The sequence below is a fragment of the Anser brachyrhynchus genome (assembly GCF_964034855.1).
Source record: "Anser brachyrhynchus genome assembly, contig: SCAFFOLD_39, whole genome shotgun sequence".
Lineage (NCBI taxonomy): Eukaryota > Metazoa > Chordata > Aves > Anseriformes > Anatidae > Anser > Anser brachyrhynchus.
This window is the reverse complement of record NW_027663823.1, coordinates 953,670-960,304: the sequence shown is the minus strand read 5'-3', so window position 1 is coordinate 960,304 and position 6,635 is coordinate 953,670.

Sequence of the window (6,635 nt, the reverse complement as noted above, 5' to 3'; positions counted from 1 at the left end):
TGGGTGTCCGAAGAATCAGAATAGGTGTTGGTACAGGATTGGGTCTCCTCCTCCAGCGGGGTCGAAGAATGTGGTGTTTAGGTTTCAATCAGTTAGTAATATTGTAATACCGGCAGCGAGTACGGGGAGTGATAGAAGGAGTAGGATGGCGGTAATTAGTACGGATCAGACAAATAGTGGGGTTTGGTATTGTGAGAGTGCGGGGGGTTTTATGTTGATGGCTGTGGTGATAAAGTTGATGGCCCCAAGGATGGAGGAGATACCGGCTAAGTGGAGTGAGAAGATAGCCAGGTCTACTGAAGCTCCGGCGTGGGCAAGGTTACCTGCTAGGGGAGGGTAGACAGTTCAGCCTGTGCCGGCGCCAGCTTCTACAGTGGATGAGGCTAGTAGGAGGAGGAATGATGGGGGGAGGAGTCAAAAGCTTATGTTGTTTATTCGCGGGAATGCTATGTCGGGGGCACCGATTATGAGGGGGACTAATCAGTTGCCGAATCCTCCGATCATGATGGGTATGACTATAAAGAAGCTTATTACAAAGGCGTGAGCGGTAACGATTACATTGTAAATTTGGTCGTCGCCTAGGAGAGTTCCTGGTTGTCCTAGTTCTGCGCGGATTAATAGGCTGAGTGCGGTGCCGACTATTCCTGCTCATGCCCCGAAGATGAGGTACAGGGTGCCAATATCCTTATGGTTAGTGGAAAATAGTCATCGGTTGATGAAGGTGACGGGTAAGATGGCTGAGTGTTGAAGCGTTAGGCTGTAGTCCTTTTTACAGAGGTTTAATTCCTCTTCTTATCGGCTCTGTAGTGAAATTCATGTTGAGTTGCAAGCTCATCGATGCGCACTAGGGTGCGTCAGGGTCTTTGTAGGCAGAAGCCAATTGGTTTAGGCATTTAGCTGTTAACTAGAGTTTTGTGGGATCGAAGCCCATCTGTCTAGGGAGGCTTTAGCTTAATTAAAGCGTCTGACTTGCATTCAGAAGATACAGGTTAATATTCTGTAAGTCTTAATGTGCAGAAACTAAGAGGGTTTAACTCTTATTTAAGGCTTTGAAGGCCTTCGGTTTGGGGTGTTATCCTAAGTTTCTAGACAATGGCATGTATTATTGGGGACAGGGGAAGTAAGAGGATTGATAGTGAGGCAAGGACTGCAGTAGGTGTGCTTGGGGCTTTGCTAGTGTATCATTGTTTTATGTGGTTAGAGGAGTTGGGGGGAAGGGTAATTGTTGAGTGGTATGCGAGGCGTAGGTAGAAGAAGAGGCTGAGCAGTGATAGCATGGCAATTGCCATGGCTGCTGGTGTTATTTCCTGTTTAGTTAGTTCTTGGATGATAAGTCACTTTGGTATAAAGCCTGTTAATGGGGGGAGGCCTGCTAGGGATAAAAGTACTAGTATTAGGGTGGCGTTTAGCACTGGGGTTTTTGTTCATGAGGTTGTGATCATGGATAGGTTAAGGGCTTTGATTTTGTTAAGGGCTAGGAATACGGCTGATGTTATGATTGTGTATAGGTAGAAGGTAAGTAAGGCCAATTTGGGGCTGTAAACTAGGATGATGGCGATTCAGCCTAAGTGGGAGATGGACGAGAAGGCTAGGATTTTGCGTGTTTGTGTTTGGTTCAGTCCTATTCAGCCTCCTAGTGCTGTTGAGGCTAGGGCCATGGCGGTGAGTAGAGCTGGGTCGAGGGATTTGGATGTTAGTAGGAGCAGGGTTAGTGGGGGGAATTTTATGAGGGTCGAGAGTAGCAGGGCTGTTATTAGTGGCGATCCTTGTAGTACTTCTGGGAATCAGAAGTGAAATGGCACTAGGCCCAGTTTAATAGCGATTGCTGCTGTCAGTAGTAGACAGGAGGTTGGGTGGTTTATTTGTGTGATGTCTCATTGGCCGGTGACTCAGGCATTGGTTATGCTAGAGAATAGGACCAGGGCGGAAGCAGCTGCTTGGGTTAGGAAGTATTTCGTTGCGGCTTCTACTGCTCGTGGGTGGTGGGATTTGGCAATTAGGGGAATGATGGCTAGTGCGTTGATCTCCAGTCCTGTCCAGGCCAGAACTCAGTGGTTGCTGGAAATTGTGATTGTGGTGCCCAAGATGAGGCTGAAGGTTATGATTGGGGCCGCGTAAGGGTTCATTAGTAGAGGAGGGGGTTAAACCATCATTTTCGGGGTATGGGCCCGATAGCTTGATTAGCTGACTCTACTAGAAAATAATATAAGGGAAGTATGGAGAATTTTGATTTCTCTTGTGTGGGTTCAATTCCTACTTTTCTAAGGTCAACAGGAAATGAGAGGGCTGTTATACCTCTATGTTCACTTTATCATAGTGACCCTTTGTAGTTCAGGCACATTTCCTTATGTAAGGAGGTAGGCCTGCATAGCAGATAGGTATGCTGATGTGTCAGAGGCACAGAGCTAGTGTGAGGGGTAGGAAGTTTTTTCACAGTAGGTGCATTAGTTGGTCATATCGGAATCGTGGGTATGAAGCTCGGACCCATAAGAAACCAGAAGATAGTAGGAGGACTTTTGTGGCTAGGATGACGGGGAATAGTTCTGTGGGTGGCCCTAGGGCGCTTGGGTTTAGGAATATGATGGCTGTAAGTGTATTTATTAGCATAATGTTCGCATATTCAGCTAGGAAGAATAAGGCGAAGGGTCCTGCGGCGTATTCAACGTTAAACCCTGAGACTAGCTCAGATTCACCCTCTGTGAGGTCAAAAGGAGCTCGGTTTGTCTCTGCTAGGGTGGATACGTATCATATTATTGCTAGGGGTCATGAGGAGAAAATGAAGTATAGAGGCTCCTGTGCGATGGCAAAGGAGCTGAGTGTGTAGCTTCCGCTTAGTATGATTATTGATAGCAGGATTATGGCCAGTGTCACTTCGTATGAAATGGTCTGTGCTACTGCCCGTAGGGCTCCGATTAGTGCGTATTTTGAGTTCGAGGCTCAGCCCGATCATAGGACTGAGTAGACGGCTAGGCTTGACATGGCTATTAGGAAGAGAACTCCGAGGTTTAGATCTGCTAGGGGAAATGGGAGTGGTAGTGGTGCTCAAGTGGTGAGGGCTAGGACAAGGGCTAGTATTGGTATCAGAATGAATAGAAGTGGGGAAGAGGTAGAGGGTCGGATGGGCTCTTTGGTAAATAGTTTCAGTCCGTCCGCAAATGGTTGAAGTAGGCCAAAAGGCCCGACAACGTTAGGGCCTTTGCGGGATTGTATGTAGCTTAGGATTTTCCGTTCTACTAGGGTTAGGAAGGCTACGGCAATCAGGATTGGGATGATGTATAGGAGGGATATAACGAGGCAGCTTAGTGTTGTTATTTGAATCATGGGTGAAGCTAGGGAGAGGATTTGAACCTCTGGGGAAAGGGCTTAAGCCTTCTGCACTTGCCGGGCTCTGCCACTCTAGCTGGTCCTTTTCTAGGATTGAAAGTGGTGGGGGAAGGCCCTCTTCACGGTTTAGTTGGTTTCACTGCTTAGAGGGGGGGGGCGTGCTTGTGGTATTGGCCCCACTTTCCCGGTCCTTTCGTACTGGGGAGAGTGTGTCATAGATAGAAACCGACCTGGATTGCTCCGGTCTGAACTCAGATCACGTAGGACTGTTAATCGTTGAACAAACGAACCCTTAATAGCGGCTGCACCATTAGGATGTCCTGATCCAACATCGAGGTCGTAAACCCCCCTGTCGATATGGGCTCTTGAGGGGGATTGCGCTGTTATCCCTGGGGTAGCTTGGTCCATTAATCAATTATATTGGGTCTGGTCACTGTTAGCACTTTGAGGGGTAGCTCTAGGTAAAGAGGTATGGTCTTGTTTTTGGAGGATTTGTTCTCCTCCAAGGTCGCCCCAACCGAAAAATATCGACCAGGCTCTGCGATGGTAGTGGCCCCAGTGGGGTTGATTGAGGATTCGCGGTGGTCGTTGATTTTTAAGTTCCACAGGGTCTTCTCGTCTTATGTTCACATCCCCGCTTTTGCATGGGGAGATCAATTTCACTGATTATCTGTGAGAGACAGTTAAGACCTCGTTTAGCCATTCATACAAGTCTCGATTTATGGGACAATTGATTGCGCTATCTTTGCACGGTTAGGATACCGCGGCCGTTAAACCTAAGTCACCGGGCAGGCATCACCTTCAATACTTGTTTAATTTGCTGAAGGCTATGTTTTTGGTAAACAGTCGGGCCTTATTAATTTGCCGAGTTCCTTTCACAGATTTTAATCGCTCTTATAGGCGCTCCTGAGTCGGGTTAACAGGGTTAGTTAATACGTGGTCTTGTAGGGGTTTTTGTATCTGTCTAGGTCTGTTAATAATGTTTCTATGTAAGCTTGCGCCGTTAGAGGGGTGTGGCCCTGTACATGAGGGGCCTAGGATGATTCCTAGGATTGTTATGAGGATGGCAGCGGTTTTGGTGATAAGGGGTATGGTTATTGGGGGGGTTTTGGTTGGTGTGATGAAAGAGGTAATGATTATTCCTGCTGTAATGCTGCCTAGGGCGAGTCGGGTTAGGGGGGCGGTGATTAGTGGGTTGTTTTCGTTTATTGATACTATTGGGGGGATTCGGGTTTGTCCAGCTTGGACTAGGATGGTTATGCGGATGCTGTAGGTTGCGGTGAATGCTGTGGCTATAAGGGTTAGGAGTAGGGCTCAAGTATTTAGGTATGATGTGTTTAAGCTTTCGATGATGAGGTCTTTTGAGTAGAATCCGGCTAGGAATGGGGTTCCTATCAGCGCCAGGTTTCCGATGGTTAGGCAGGAAGTAGTGACTGGGAGTATTTTCTGTAGGCCTCCTATCTTTCGGATATCTTGTTCTCCGTTTAGGTTGTGGATGATAGACCCTGAGCATAGGAATAGTATGGCTTTAAAGAAGGCATGGGTTGAGATGTGTAGGAAGGCTAGTTGTGGGAGGTTTAGTCCGATAGTGACTATTATTAGTCCTAGTTGGCTGGATGTTGAGAAAGCAATGATTTTTTTGATGTCATTTTGGGTTAGGGCGCATGTGGCAGCGAATAGGGTTGATAGAGCACCTAGGCATAGGCAGGCAGTTAGGGCTGTCTGGTTGGTGGCTAGCAGGGGGTGCATGCGGATGAGCAGGAAGATTCCGGCTACTACTATGGTACTGGAGTGCAGTAGGGCTGATACTGGGGTGGGGCCTTCTATTGCTGCGGGCAGTCATGGGTGGAGTCCAAATTGGGCGGATTTTCCTGCGGCTGCGAGGATTAATCCTATGAGGGGGAGGATTGGGGTTTGGTGGGGGTGTACGGCTTGTTGGATCTCTCAGGTGTTGAATGTTGAAGCTAGTCATGCTATGCTCAGGATCAGTCCGACGTCTCCAATTCGGTTGTAGATTACGGCTCGTAGGGCGGCGGTGTTGGCATCTGCTCGGCCTTGTCATCAGCCGATGAGAAGGAAGGACATGATTCGTACTCCTTCCCAGCCTACGAATAGGAGGAATATGTTGTTTGCGGTTGTTAGGAGGAGTATGGCGACTAGGAATGTCAGTAGGTAGGTGAAAAATTTTGTTACGTATGGCTCTGAGGCCATGTATCATATGGCGAATTGTAGGATTGATCATGTTACAAATAGGGCGATTGGAAGAAATGTTATTGAGTATTGGTCTATTTTTAGGCTCAGGGGGATTTTAAAGTTTATAATGAATTTTCACTCCCAGTGGCAGGTGACAGATTCTACTCCCGAGTAGATGAATGCGGTTGTAGGGGCTAGGCTAATTAGGAATGCGGTTTTAACAGCGCGGGTGGTGGCTTGTGGGGTGTATTTAAAGTTTTTAAATAGAAATGGCAGGATGATTGGGGTTAGGAGGATTGTCAGCGTGAGTAGTGTGAGGGAGTTGATTAGTAGTGTGGGGTTCACTACTTTTACTTGGATTTGCACCAAGATGGGTGGTTCCTAAGACCAGTGATTAATCCCAACCTACTACCCCTACAAATTTTTATCCAACTGAACAGGAATTGACCAAATCTCATCCCCCCTCCTAGTACTATCCTGCTGACTACTCCCACTCATAATCATAGCAAGCCAAAACCACCTGCAACAAGAACCCCTACAACGCAAACGAATCTTTATCTCAACCTTAGTCGCAGTCCAGCCATTCATCCTACTAGCCTTTTCCACCACAGAACTAGCACTATTTTACATCTCATTTGAAGCAACCCTCATTCCCACCCTAATCTTAATCACCCGATGGGGGAACCAACCAGAACGCCTAAGCGCTGGCATCTACCTGCTATTCTACACGCCAGTAAGCTCTCTACCCCTGCTAATCACAATCATACACCTATACGTGAAAATTGGCACCCTGCACCTGCCAACCCTACAACTAACCCACCCAACCCTATCCACCTCATGGACAGGAATACTATCAGGTCTAGCACTGCTCATAGCATTCATAGTAAAAGCCCCACTATACGGCCTACACCTCTGACTGCCAAAAGCCCACGTAGAAGCACCCATCGCAGGCTCAATACTCCTCGCCGCCCTACTACTAAAGCTAGGAGGATACGGAATTATACGAGTCACTCTATTTATGGGCCCACTGTCCAACCTCCTGCACTACCCCTTCCTAACCCTGGCCCTATGAGGCGCCCTAATGACTAGCTCAATCTGCCTACGACAGACAGACCTAA